Here is a 15,655-nt window from a genome sequence, read left to right on the forward strand (position 1 = left end):
TGAATCTTCAAGGGTACGATCGGTTCCAACACGAGTGTTGAATATGATAGGAAGTCCGAGTCGGAACTCGAAACTTCAAACGATATATAAAAAGGGAAAACCCGAGTCGGAACCCGGATCTTTTAAAAATAATGATAAAAATGGAAGAACCCGAGTTTTGAACAACTCGAATCTTCAAGGGTACGATCGGTTCCAACACGAGTGTTGAATCCGATAGGAAGTCCGAGTCGGAACTCGAAACTTCAAACGATATATAAAAAGGGAAAACCCGAGTCGGAACCCGGATCTTTTAAAAATAATGATAAAAATGGAAGAACCCGAGTTTTGAACAACTTGAATCTTCAAGGGTACGATCGGTTCCAACACGAGTGTTGAATCCGATAGGAAGTCCGAGTCAGAACTCGAAACTTCAAACGATATATAAAAAGGGAAAACCCGAGTCGGAACCTGGATCTTTTAAAAATAATGATAAAAATGGAAGAACCCGAATTTTGAACAACTCGAATCTTCAATGGTATGATCGGTTCCAACACGAGTGTTGAATCTGATAGGAAGTCCGAGTCGGAACTCGAAACTTCAAACGATATATAAAAAGGAAAAACCCGAGTCGGAACCCGGATCTTTAAAATAAAAATGAAAACAAAAACAAAACAAAAACCTGAGTCGGAACTCAGACAGGAAGTAGATAATTTCTACCCAAGAGTCGGATTTTAGAAGAATTGACAAGATGTATGACTAGATTCCGACAATGAAGAGGAGAGATTTACTCGAGATCCTTGACCTAAGATGGCCTAAGATTCAAATCTATTTATGACGGCTTCAGGATTTTCCTTTATTCTGAAGGAGTATAGAATAGAATTTGATGTGAATTGAGGAATTTATGAGAAATAATTCAGGTTTATTGTAACGCCCCGGATTTCCAAAACGAAGCTAAGTTAAAATTTTCATGAATTTCTTTTTCTTTTTTTTTTTTTTCATTGCAGCGGAACTTAGAAAAGCTTTTAGCAGCGGAATAAGACGATAATGAGTCGTCAGTTTTAGAAGACCTCGAGCACGTTGCAGGTATGTGGCCAAGCAACTCATTGACCACCAAAGTGTTCCATTTTATCGAAAACCACTTGTTTATTACAACATCACTGCTTAGAAAAGCAGTATAGGTTCAATAAAAGGAAGCAGTACAACTCTGTCTAGAGAAACTCTGGAACTCGATGCCGCCTTGCTCCGCATATCGCCACGCAGGTACAACACCTGAAAACCCCATGAAACGGGGTCAGAACCACTGATGGTCTGGTAAGCATGCAGTCATACATCCATTCAACTCAAATACAATAATGACCACTCAGGGTCGCAATGCGCAATAACGACGCTCAAGCCTCCAAGACTTAGCGTATATCGCAAGAGCCTCCTCAGGGCTATGAGTTGAACATCCGCTCGAGTCCTCATGACTTAGAGCAAGCCTTTTCAGGGCTGTGATTTGAATAGCCGCTTAAGTCTCCACGACTTAGCCATGATCTCTTCCAGGTCTCAAAGTGATGTCTAGCTCAAGTCTTCATACTTGGCACATCCGTATCCCACGCATCTAAGGACAACTCCTCGAGCTTCGCTTAGTCGTGCGGATACAACACGGGTCTTTGCTCAGTCGGTCCAGTAGTATACCGAACATGACACCTTCACAAAGGTTATGCAGGACTGACTCAACACGTCATCCACTCATACATTCAAAGCATTGCTGTACCTAGAACTAATGCATTGTTTGATAATTAATCGCTCCCGCCTTTGGTACGCAGGTAGAGCTATTGTCCGGGCATCAACGCGACGTTCTGGGGGTTGATTATTCTATGTATTTTAGATACCCCAGAGGCCTATTGACCCTATCCATAGTAGGGCAGTGTGTTTCAACTGGGAGAATCCTACTAGGCCCATATTCGGATGCATCCTCTACTTGCAGTAGTTGGGTTCAATCCTTAGATCTTAAGGATAACCACGACCCCAAAACCCATGAGTGACTGAGGCCATCGTGGACTCTATCAGGTCCAAAGTAAAATACATGTCACTCAAGGCTGTACCATCACTGTCATTCCACAGTGAGCATAATTCCTGAAGGGGTCTGCCAGTCTTACAATTACTTGGACAGAATCTGCATGCCATTTAGGCAGCCCGTGCTTTCAGCACTACGGGAGTATGTACCCGACCCCATTTAGTCTTCCCCAACACAGTCATTACTGAGGGGGTACCCCTAACACGATCTTCAACCGCGGGGTATGTGCGACCTTAAGTCTTATTCATATGCATGCAGAACACCGCTCTTTGGCACTTCGGCCACCACGATAATCACACCTCTTTGGGTGGAAACAACACACTCTGGCTCTTCGGCCCTTACGAGTCTGGTTGTGTAACCGTTCTCAATGAGCATGCATATGACTCGATCTAAATAGATCGGTTACTCGGCGTATTTTTACGCAACGAGTCCAAACCTAGCCAAGGCGCAACCTCTACTCCGGCTCAGCGGCCCTTACGAGCAAGGTTCCCTTGCAGGCACAAGGATACGAGCCGATCTGGCATCGTTCCATCAACGGACATCATTATGCGGTTCCATTGGTTCCGGCAGCTCTTCTGCCGACCATTTCGTCAGCACCTCCCCTGCTCTACCGGCAGTGGTGCGACGAACCCTACTACGTTGTAGAGGGCAAACCATGAAATGGGTAGCAATCTGCTATATGTCAGAGTACCCTGCTACGTTCTTTCTGAGCTATTCTTAGCTTCTTTAGAAATTTCAGCAGCACTTCCTCTCTTTTACGGAGAAAGCGTGTGTTTCTTTTATCCATTTCAGCGGCATCTCCCCTCTTTGCTAGGAAATCGCCACGCTTAATTCGGGGAAATGGATGCGCACCGTTGTGCGTACTTTGCATCCATCAAGGTTGCAGGAACCCTTGGCCATAGCCAGGCCATACGTAATTAACTTAGTCTTTACGTAAAAGAGCATTTTGCCAAAAAGCGAAGCCTTTCCAATAGGGGCTTCATTCGTCAAGCAGAATCTTGAACGAGGAGCGGTCAAGGAATCGCATGGGCAATTTGGAGTTGATCTCCTTTTGAACGCTCATTTATGCGCTATATATGTAGTATAAGCAGAAGCCTGTGCTTTATACAGCGGCGGCGTAAAGAAATGCATATACTATTGTTCAGGGTGTGTAACTGAACGAAATATTCTACATATATAACAAAGCAGAAGCCTTGGCATCGTTCGACGCGACGGCGTAAGTAAATACATTGCAGAAAACAGGAGCCTTGGCATCGTTCGACGCGACGGCGTAAGTGAATGCATAATCGGAAGTGCAGAAAACAGGGAGCCTTGGCATCATACGATGCGACGGCAAAGATAAATTACATAGCCTGTGCGATATAAGACGCGTCGGCAGAATCAGCAGATATACACCTAGATCTGTATCCAACGATAGTTACGAGGCGAGCGAGTGAACACCGAAGTGTCCTAGAGGGCTCAACCAAGAACTAGGGTGAGATACTATTTTTGAAGAACGCATATACTGCCCATTCGAACATATATATCTGACGATAGTTACGAGGCGAGCGCGTGAACACCGAAGCGTCCTAGAGGGCTCAACCAAGAACTAAAGCAAGATACTACTTCAGAAAGTATATTCTATATACAAACAATCAAATACTTGAGAGAGATGGATCAACGAAGCGAATTTACTTCAAATCGTGGAAGAAACGGCTCCGGGTTGCTTCTTTGGCTTCGAGTCTTCCTTCGAGAGGTCAGACTAAGTCAGATGAAGCTGACTTAGTTGAGAAAGAGGTAGAGCAGGTCAAGCTACTCAACCTAAGTGGTTTGAACCAAACAGGGTTCGATCCAAGTCAACTGGGTTCAGCAGGTTCGAACTCAGCTCAAGTAGGCTAAGTCTGAGTTCAGAAATCCAAACCGGAATCTGGACCAAAAAGGACTTTGACTTTGACTTTAAACCCAACTAGGTTCAAGTCAAGTCAACTGGATTTGGACCAGGTCAAGTGGGTTCAGACCCAAGTCAGGTGGGTTAGGACCAGGTCAGGCAGGCTCAGGCTAAGTCAGGCAGGCTCAGACCAGGTCAGGTGGGCTCAGGTGGGCTAGGCTAGGTAGGCTCAGACCTACTGGGCTAGGTAGGGGAGGTTTTAGGAAGTAGGAGAGAGAAAGAGGAGGCTAGAAAGGGGGGGGACGATTTTTTCTAAAGGGGAGGGCCTTTATTTATAGGAAATGAAACTTGGGCCCCAAGTTTCCCCTTTACCCATTTGCCCTTGGCTTCTTTTTAATGCCAAGAGGTTCCTTGGTGTGGGGCCCACTTGGATATTCCATGGGATATTTTTGTGGGTCCCACCAGATATTTTCTGAGGAATATTTCTGTGGGTCCCGCAAGAATTTCGGGTTTCCGGCGATTTTTTCCGAAAAATTCTGAGTATGCCATTCCCTTCCTATTGACGTAACTAAGAAAGTTGGCTCGCAGGAATCCTTTGATTTCATTCAGGTAGGAAGTTATGGCTTCCAGAGTGTTTGAGGATATATTCGTGATTCGACGAATATCCTAAGTATGACTGGCTCGCAGGAATTGATTCGTTTCGCATTCTGAGAAGAAATGCTATTTTTACCGGTAAATGCCTCATGAATTTTATTCAGATATTTTCTGAAAAATTGCGGGTCTTACATTTATCCCTTAACCTGAGAGGGAAAAGAATAAGATTTAAATAAAGAGAAATTGATAAATAAAGCTTGATGAAACTTGTATTTACAAAAGAATTCTCGTAGGTAGCGTTTGTTATCCCTACGAGGGGTTTCAGGATTATCCCTTATCCTGAATGGGAGATGAATAGAATTTAAGAAAATTTAGCGAAGGCAAGTTGATATAAATCTAGAAAATCAATAAAGATTAACAAAACTTGTATTTACAAACGAATCCTCATAGGTAGCGTTGTTGCTCCTACAAGGGGTCTCAGGATTTTCTCTTATCCTGAATGGGAAGAAGAATAGAATTTAAAGAGATTTAATAAAGAGAAACTGATATAAATCTAGAAAATCAACAAAGATTAAAAAAAACTTGTATTTACAAAAGAATCCTCATAGATAGCATTGTGGCTCCTACGAGGAATTTCAGGATTATCCCTTATCCTGAATGGGAGCACCTCGGACAACTAGGGTCAGGTTTATCCCTTAACCTGAAAGGGTAACACCTCGGACAACGAGGGTCAGGTTTATCCCTTAACTTGAAAGGGTAAAAAAAGAAGATTTAGAAAATACCTCATGGGAAAGAGGCATCAGGTTTATCCCTTAACCTAAAAGGGTAAAAAAAGAAGATTTAGAAAATACCTCATGGGAAAGAGGCATCAGGTTTATCCCTTAACCTGAAAGGGTTAAAGAATAAAAATTGATAGAATTTAATGACATTGATGAAAACTTGACGAAAAATTGATAAAGATAATGAACTGACGAAAATTTGATTAAATTGAAGATGAAATGAATGCAACTAATAAAGATAACAAGATTAACTGAAAAGTTGAGAAGATTTTTTTGAAAAAGAGTTTGTCTGATCCTGCCTGCACGTGGGAAAAAAAAAATCATTTTTGGGAAGAAAATCCACCGCAAGAAGAATGATCGGTGCGAGGACTGATCCTTCGAATCAACATGAGAGATCATCATGAAGGTCAATTTTTGAAGGCAATGGTTTTTTTTTAAAACATATTTTTGAAGAAGAAGATCAATAATAGATCTGATTTCTAAAAATAACAGTTCGAAATTGATAATAAGATCAACACAAGGGTTGATCTTTGAAGGTAATGCTTAAAAACCAATCTTGGGAGATAAGACCAACACAGGGTCGATCTTTGAATGATTTTAAACCCATTTTTGGAAGATAAGACCAATGTAATGATTGATCTTTGAATATGATGATTTATAACCCATTTTAAAAGATAAGAACAACGCCAGGGTTGATCTTTGAAAAGTTTTGAGATCAATTTTGGAGGATAAGATCAACACAAGAGTTGAAAAAAGATTTGAAATCTATTTTGGAAGAGAAAATCAATACCAAGATTGATCTCTGAATATAAGGGTTTTGAAATCCACCTTGAAAGATAAGATCAACACAAGGATTGATCTTTGAAAAGTTTAAAATTCATTTTTGGAAGATAAGACCAACACAAGGGTTGATCTTTCAATATAATGGTTTGAAAAACTTATTTTTGAAGACGTGATCAACACGAGGGTTGATTTTTTGTCAAAGGTTAGACCAAGGAATATTTGAACTCCTTGGTCATAACGAAGATTTTCTTTTTTTTTAAAACTTCCTGATTTTTGAAAAAGCCCTCATAGGCAATATCATTTCTCTCATGAATGATGTCAGGATTGTCTCACGTTCCGAAAAGAACAAGAATTTAAATGCCCCAGTATGGCAAAAGAAGGAAGTATTTGAATATCAAAGATATAAAGAAAATTTGACATTTCATTGATAAGCAAAGGTTTGATGACAAAAACTGAATATTTACAAGAACTTTAAAAAAGGAAAAGATCCATAGAAGGTTGAGCTGACTGTCCCCTACAAGATAACTAACAAAAAGAGACGAAAGCAGGAAACTTTGGTTTTATCAATTCTTTGGGTGATCCGAAAGAGTCTAGGTTGGAACTGCAGGTTGTTCCCCTCCTTCATCTGTTACCAAAATTTCTTTGTCGATGAAATCCTGTATGATGTTTTTGAGGATGAAGCAATGCTCTGTATCGTGCCCCCTTACTTGATGGAATTTGCAAAAACATTCTTTCCATTTTCCCATGGTGACTGAAGGATCAACTCCCCTGGGAAGCTTGATCATATCTTCCGTGAGCAGGTATTCGAGAACCTCCTCGACTGGCTGACCTAAAGGGGAAAACTCACGATCATAACTCCAACCAACATGCTTTGTCTCCTTTGGCTTGCCTGATTTTTGTCGAGAGCCGTCCCTTTTCTGAGAGCTAGACTGAGCATGCTTGGTTAGGGGAAATGGGCACTTTTCTTCTTTGTCTTCAACAAAAAGATTCCTATCAATGCAGTCTTGAATAATATTTTTGAAAACAAAGCAATGATCAGTGTCATGTCCTGTTGTCCGATGGAATTTGCAGAATTGGTTCTTGTATTTTCCCAAGATAGTGGAAGGACTCGTGGCTTTTGGGAGCCTGACTAGTCTCTTGGTTAACATGTATTCAAGAACTTTATCCAGCGGCTCATCCAAGGGAGTGAAATCTCGGTTACTACCCCAATCTTTACGCTTTAGCTTTTCCTGATTCTTCTCCTTCTGCGGAGGATTGGATTGAAGTGGTTCATCTTGGTTTCTGCTGAACTTTCCCTTCTGGTTCCTAGATGACTCCAAATTGTTGTTTCGATTGCCCGGGTTGCCTTTGTTGTCACTCCTGCTGGTTTTAGAACTTCCTGCACTGCCATCGTTGTGCTTGCTCGTTCGGAAAGTGACAGGTGTCTCTTCCTGTAAGACCCGCAATTTTTCAGAAAATATCTGAATAAAATTCATGAGGCATTTACCGGTAAAAATAGCATTTCTTCTCAGAATGCAAAACGAATCAATTCCTGCGAGCCAGTTATACTTAGGATATTCGTCGAATCGCGAATATATGCTCAAACACTCTGGAAGCCATAACTTCCTACCTGGATGAAATCAAAGGATTCCTGTGAGCCAACTTTCTTAGTTACGTCAATACGAAGGGAATGGCGTACTCAGAATTTTTCGGAAAAAATCGTCGTAAACCCGAAATTCTTGCGGGACCCACGGAAATATTGGTGGGACCCACAGAAATATTCCTCAGAAAATATCTGGTGGGACCCACAAAAATATCCCATGGAATATCCAAGTGGGCCCCACACCAAGGAACCTCTTGGAATTAAAAAGAAGCCAAGGGGGCAAGGGGGGGATAAAAATTCCCAAGAGGAGGTGGGCTTGGGCTATAAATAGCCCTCCCCACTCTCTCTCTTCTCATAAAAATCGACCCCCTCTCTCTCTCTTGCCTTCTCTCTCTCTCCTAAACCTCCCCTACCTAGCCTAGCCCACCTGAGCCCACCTGACCTGGGTCTGAACCCACTTGACCTGGTCCAAACCCAGTTGACTTGACTTGAACCTAGTTGGGTTTAAAGTCAAAGTCAAAGTCCTTTTTGGTCCAGATTTCGGTTTGGATTTCTGAACCCAGACTTAGCCTACTTGAGCTGAGTTCGAACCTGCTGAACCCAGTTGACTTGGATCGAACCCTGTTTGGTTCAAACCACTTAGGTTGAGTAGTTTGACCTGCTCTACCTCTTTCTCAACTAAGTCAGCTTCATCTGACTTAGTCTGACCTCTCGAAGGAAGGCTCGAAGCCAAAGAAGCAACCCGGAGCCGTTTCTTCCACGATTTGAAGTAAGTTCACTTCGTTGATCCATCTCTCTCAAGTATTTGACTGTTTGTATATAGAATATACTTTCTGAAGTAGTATCTTGCTTTAGTTCTTGATTGAGCCCTTTTTGGACACTTCGGTGTTCACCCGCTCGTCTCGTAACTATCGTCGGATATATCTATGTTCAAACACGCAGTATATGCGTTTTTAAAATGGTATCTCGCCCTAGTTCTTGGTTGAGCCCTTCAGAACACTTCGGTGTTCACCCGCTCGCCTCGTAACTATCGTTGGATACGGATCTAGGTGTATATCTGCTGATTCTGCCGACGCGTCTTATATCGCACAGGCTATGTAATTTACCTTTGCCGTCGCATCGTATGATGCCAAGGCTCCCTGTTTTCTGCACTTCCGATTACTGCACTTCCGATTATGCATTTACTTACGCCGTCGCGTCGAACGATGCCAAGGCTCCTGCTTTCTGCAATGTATTTACTTACGCCGTCGCGTCGAACGATGCCAAGGCTTCTGCTTTGTTATATATGTAGAATATTTCGTTCAGTTACACACCCTGAACAATAGTATATGCATTTCTTTACGCCGCCGCTGTATAAAGCACAGGCTTCTGCTTATACTACATATATAGCGCATAAATGAGCGTTCAAATGGAGATCAAACTCCAAATCGCCAATGCGATTCCCTGACCGCTCCTCGTTCAAGATTTTGCTTGACGAATGAAGCCCCTATTGAAAAGGCTTCACTTTTTGGCAAAATGCTCTTTACGAAAAAACTAAGTCAATTACGTATGGCCTGGCTATGGCCTAGGGTTCCTGCAACCTTGATGGATGCAAAGTACGCACAACGGTGCGCATCCATTTCCCCGAATTAAGCGTGGCGATTTCCTACCAAAGAGGGGAGATGCCGCTGAAATGGATAAAAGAAACGCACGCTTTCTCCGTAAAAGAGAGGAAGTGCTGCTGAAATTTCTGAAGAAGCTAAGAATAGCTCAGAAAGAACGTAGCAGGATACTCTGACATATAGCAGAGTGCTACCCAGTTCATGGTTTGCCCTCTACAACGTAGAAGGGTTCATCGCACCACTGCCGGTAGAGCAGGGGAGGTGCTGACAAAATGGTTGGCAGAAGAGCTGCCGGAACCAATGGAACGACATAATGATGTCCGTTGTTGGAACGATGCCAGATTGGCTCGTATCCTTGTGTCTGCAAGGGCACCTTGCTCGTAAGGGCCGCTGAGCCGGTGTAGAGGTTGTGCCTTGGCTAGGTTTGTACTCGTCGCGTAAAAATACGCCGAGTAGCCGATCTATTTAGATCGAGTCATATGCATGCTCATTGAGAACGGTTACGCAACCAGACTCATAAGGGCCGAAGAGCCAGAGTGTGTTGTTTCCACCCAAAGAGGTGTGATGCTTGCGGTGGCCGAAGTGCCAAGAGCGGTGTTCTGCATGCATATAAATAAGACTTAAGGTCGCATATACCCTGCGGTTGAAAATCGTGTTAGGGGTACCCCCTCAGTAATGACTGTGTTGGGGCAGACTGAATGGGATCGGGTACATACTCCCGTAGTGCTAAAAGCACGGGCTGCCTAAATGGCATGCAGACTCTGTCCAAGTAATTGTAAGACTGGCAGACCCCTTCAGGAATTATGCTCACTGTGGAATGACAGTGATGGTACAGCCTTGAGTGACATGTATTTTACTTTGGACCTGATAGAGTCCACGATGGCCTCAGTCACTCATGGGTTTTGGGGTCGTGGTTATCCTTAAGATCTAAGGATTGAACCCAACTACTGCAAGTAGAGGATGCATCCGAATATGGGCCTAGTAGGGTTCTCCCAGTTGAAACACACTGCCCTACTATGGATAGGGGCAACAGGCCTCTGGGGTATCTAAAATACATAGAATAATCAACCCCCAGAATGTCGCGTTGATGCCCGGACAATAGCTCTACCTGCGTACCAAAGGCGGGAACGGTTAATTATCAAACAATGCATTAGTTCTAGGTACAGCAATGCTTTGAATGTATGAGTGGATGACGTGTTGAGTCAGTCCTGCATAACCTTTGTGAAGGTGTCATGTTCGGTATACTACTGGACCGACTGGGCGAAGACCCGTGTTGTATCCGCACGACTAAGCGAAACTCGAGGAGTTGTCCTTAGATGCGTGGGATACGGATGTGCCAAGTATGAAGACTTGAGCTAGACATCACTTTGAGACCCGAAAGAGGTCATGGCTAAGTCGTGGAGACTTAAGCGGTTATTCAAACCACAGCCCTGAAAAGGCTTGCTCTAAGTCATGGAGACTCGAGCGGATGTTCAACTCATAGCCCTGAGGAGGCTCTTGCGATATATGCTAAGTCTTGGAGGCTTGAGCGTCGTTATTGCGCATTGCGACCCTGAGTGGTCATTATCGTACTTGAGTTGAATGGATGTATGACTGCATGTTTACCAAACCATCAGTGGTTCTGACCCCGTTTAATGGGGGTTTCAGGTGTTGTACCTGCGTGGCGATATGCGGAGCAAGGCGGCATCGAGTTCCAGGGTTTCTCTAGACAGAGTTGTACTGCTTCCTTTTTATTGAACCTACACTGCTTTTTCTAAGCAGTAGTGTTGTAATAAACATGTGGTTTTCGATAAAATGGAACACTTTGGTGGTCAATGAGTTGCTTGGCCACATACCTGCAACGTGCTCGGAGTTTTCTAAAACTGACGACTCATTATCGTCCGATTCCGCTGCTAAAAGCTTTTCTAAGTTCCGCTGCAAAGAAAAAAAAAGAAATTCATGAAAATTTTAACTTAGCTTTGTTTTGGAAATCCGGGGCGTTACACTTCCTTGGTGGGAGCTTTTCCAAAACTGGCTTCAGCCTGCTCGGATAATATCTCAACCATCATCTTTTTGAACAACCGATATATGGCAGGATCAATCTCATTATGGCTGTCCTGACCTCCTTCTCTGGCAAACCTCTGAGAGTCCATTTCTCAATTCTTGCTTCTGACTAGTGCGGCCTCTGATCTTAGTCTGAAACCACTCGTTAATACCGAATGCTCTCTCTGGTAGGACAAAATGGGACCCTTTTAGAAAGATTTTGGAGGAAATTTTTGATAAAGGAAGAAATCAAATTGATAAAGAGATATCCCACTACTAGGGATTGAGCCCGTACGAGAGGTATGACAATTGCATTATTTTCCCGTAAGAAGAAATAAACAATTTAGAATATGATTAAAAGGACATCTCTTGATGAAAGAGATTTTTGTTACAAAATAGATTTAGAAGATATGTAGAAGAAAATTTTTAGAATAGATGGTAAATTTTGAAAAATTGGAAAAAATTGCAGGCAGGATCAGAAAAGAATTTAAAGAAATCAAGAAAGGAAAAGAAAAATACACCTGGGGTTTCCGAAGAGAAGAAAAATTTTGAATAATATGCCCAGGGTTTTGGAAAGGTTTGATATATATATATAAGAAAATATGAGAGACATTGCATAGCTAAAGTCATATCAACAAAGATGTGCACACAGCATACCCTAAAGGCTGACTCTAAATGCAATATTTGAAATGGCAGATAGGACCTTTAATCCTAACTCTAAGATTTATATTATCTGATTCCAATCAAGGTATGCCGATATACTCAAGCCGAAGCTCGAAGTACATGGCATAAAATATTTCTCCGGTTCTAAGGTAAGGGCTTCCCAACATCCTTGAGCACCTACCGATATACCTCAGACTATGGCCCTTAGGTACGTGGTAGGGGGGCGCGAACCCAAATAAGTGGTCCAGTTGTGAGGCTCTCTCCCGAACTATGGTTCAGTGAGACAGCCCAGCAACGTGAAGACCAAGACAATATAGGTAGGGATGTTTTCAAAATATGATCAACATGCAAATAAATCCAGAAGGCTCTAATGCAAGTCCTAAAGAAGATAGATTCAAATAAAGAAGAAGCATACACTTGCATACATTGTTTGCATTCAATCCCTAGAATTGAGGAGAGTTGTATTTAAAACCTAAGTCTAATGTGAATATGGAATAATCTCCTCAATATGGTCCTACCAAACCATACTTAGATCCTATATGCAATGATGTCAGCTTAGGACAGAGTCTAGGCTCCTAAGGTTTGCATGGAAATGTAGCTGACATATGTTAGAAGAAAGACTTAGAAAATGTTAAAGCAAAGCAAAGGCATAGATCCAACCGGACGAAGACGAGTCCCATCACGGTTGCCACTTCTGTGATCATCGCAAAAAATTTTTCCTCTTTGTGACTTCTCTCTCTTCCTTCTCTTTTCCTTTTCTAACCTCTATTTTCCTCCTTTTTGAAGGGAAGAAAACAAAAGAAAGAAAAGAGAAGAGAAAAGAAAGAAAGAAAGAGAAAAGGGGAACTGTTTTGCGCGGTCTCACTTGACCTTAATTTGAAAACATTTAGAAAATTAACTCGCCTCCGTTTTGAAAATTTGCGGGAAAAATGGGGAGACGGGATTCGCTCGTCAGTACGAGGTTCGACCGTTCCTGGCGCCTTTACCAGGGGTAATCGAACCAAGGATCGAGTCTATGCCTTTTGCTTTGCCTAAACATAATCTAAGAATTTATTCTAACTCTAAATGCACAAAGAATCATGCTTGTGCAATGCAAGAATGTTATGCCCTTTTGAAAAGAAGGTTTTGGAAATTTCCAAGTATTTTGAGATGAACTTGGTACGGGAGTGAAGAAATGTTTAAATCTCACTTAGAACTTGAGATAGATTAGAGAAGTAGATCAGAATTTTTTGGAAAAAATAAATGAGGAGGAAATGACTTGAAGCTTTGAAAATAGAAGGAGATGAAGTTTCAAAGTTTAAGAAAAATGGATTTTGAATCTGAATTTAAATTTTAGGAAAGGAAATGAAATGCTTGAGATAAATTTAAATTTAGATTTTGAAGTTTGAAATTTAGAATAGATCTGAGGGATTCAAATAAAAACTCCTGCTCGACAAAATTGTCTTTCTTCTTATTTTTAATTATTATGTTCTTTTCATTAGTATCATCTTTCTCTTTCTCTCTCTCTTCTACGAAATGTGCGTCCATTTTTTTTTCAAATCCGTGACTTTGACTCCTTTACAAGTTTTGAAAACTTATTTTTTTTATTCTCCAAAAACTATGAACTCCCTCTAATCGAGTTTCTTTAAAACTATGTATATCAAATAAACATTAATTTATGTCATTCATTCCATGTCAATCATCTATTACTTTTGTCCTCTTCTCCACTCATATCTTATTCTAAAATCTATGAATGACATCACCTTTTCTTTATGTCAACTCTTTCTTCTTCTACGCCAATCCATAAAAACTACTTTTTATATAAACAATCATCACTCCACTCTCATAAATCTCCTTTGTTCTCTTCTAAATGCATCCCATACGAATTTAGATTCTATCATCTTTAAGCAATTTTTTTTTGTTTTATTAAGCCATTATTCATCTCACATGATATTGCCTTATAACACTCTTACACACCTTTCCTTTCACGATTCCTTTTCATATCCCATCACATCTTCACATAGAAATCTTTAAAATCTATGGATCATAATTCACATCGTGGCACACACCTCTTTGTCTCTATTTTTTATCCTAGTCTATTCATCCATATTTTCCTATGAGCACTCCGTACTCAAATCATGACAAACCGGTGGACTTTCCTATATTCAAATTTCCTTAAAAAAATAAAGTTTGAAACTATGTTTTTTCTTGTCACCTTTCCTAATATAATATACTCTCATCAACACTATCTTCCAAAGAATGATTTGATTTATCATTCACAAGAGCCTTAAGTCACAACTCACTAGTTCTCACTTCAACTAAAATCTAAAATTTTATTCACTTCAAATGTCACTCACTTCCTATCATAATAATTTTCTTCTCTTTATTTAATAAAATGATTCATTCCTCACCAATTCGTTCGAATACTTCTATCATCCTTCAAGCTATTACTCTCTCCAAGTTCTTATTTCCTTCAAAACTTCATATTCTCTCAAGACTACTTGAAATGGCATCCTCTTCATGATCCTCCGATGTCAACATAATTGAAGCAGCTGAATTGAGATATCTAGATCTCATTCACCACTTTCACTCCCTTAACTCTCTGCCAATTCAAACTGGTAAGTTAGTTCACCTTGAAGCATTCCCCTTATTTGACCTAAAGACCTCTCTTTCAGATTTTGTTCATATCTTAACATCATCCCAATCTATGACCATTTATGTAACACCCCAGAATTTCTACTTGAAAAATCCTTTGGATTTTTAGGAATATATTTTTTTTTTGAAAACCAGAGAGCACAAGTGCAGAAAACTGAAAGGGAAAACAAGTGGAAACTCTAGGCGAGCTACAGAGAACAACAATAGTAAGGAAACAACTTTCATTAAATACATTTACAAGTTATACAAATCATTTTTCCTTATACAAAACCAAACTGCCAAGATCTAGCAAGTATCAGAAGTGTAGGTTCTGAGTCCGCTGCAGCACATCGAGCTCCATCGCACGCCTAAACAACCTGTATCCCCATAACACAGGGTCAGTACTCTTTCGAGCTGGTGAGACAAACCAAACTCAAAATACCAAAGTGTGGAAAACGAAGCCGAGCTATACAAGACAATACATAGCATGCTTATTTACAATAATTAAGCAGTTACAGCATGAGCAAGAGTACATAACTATAAGTGGAAGTAACTAGCAAGAGTTCATGAACAATAACTACGCTACTTTATTTTACAATCCATATCAATTGGTAAAGCATGCATTAAGGAACATAAATAATCAAATGTGCTGTGAATAGTGTCAGGTAAGTGCGAGGGGGATAAGTGTCGCGCCCCAGAATTTCTACTCGAAAAATCCTTTGGATTTTTAGGGAATTTAAAAAAAAAAAAAACCAGAGAGCACAAGTATGGAAAATCTTGAAAGGGAAAACAAGTGAAAACTCTGGGCGGGCTACAGAGAACAACAGAAAAGGAAACAACTTTTTATTAAATAGATTTACAAACAGTACAAATCATTTCCCTTATACAAAACCAAAACTGCCAAGATCCAACAAGTGTCAGAAGTGTGGGTTCAGAGTCCGCTGCAGCATATCGAGCTCCATCGCATGGTGAGACAAACCAAACACAATATACCAAAGTGTTGAAATCGAAGCATAGCTATACATGACAATACATAGCATGAGTACAGAACTACTCATAGAGCAATAACTATGCTAATTCATTACACAATCCATATCAACTGGTAAAGTATGC

The sequence above is a fragment of the Nuphar pumila genome, chromosome 7 (assembly GCF_984573655.1).
Source record: "Nuphar pumila chromosome 7, dmNupPumi1.hap1.1, whole genome shotgun sequence".
Lineage (NCBI taxonomy): Eukaryota > Viridiplantae > Streptophyta > Magnoliopsida > Nymphaeales > Nymphaeaceae > Nuphar > Nuphar pumila.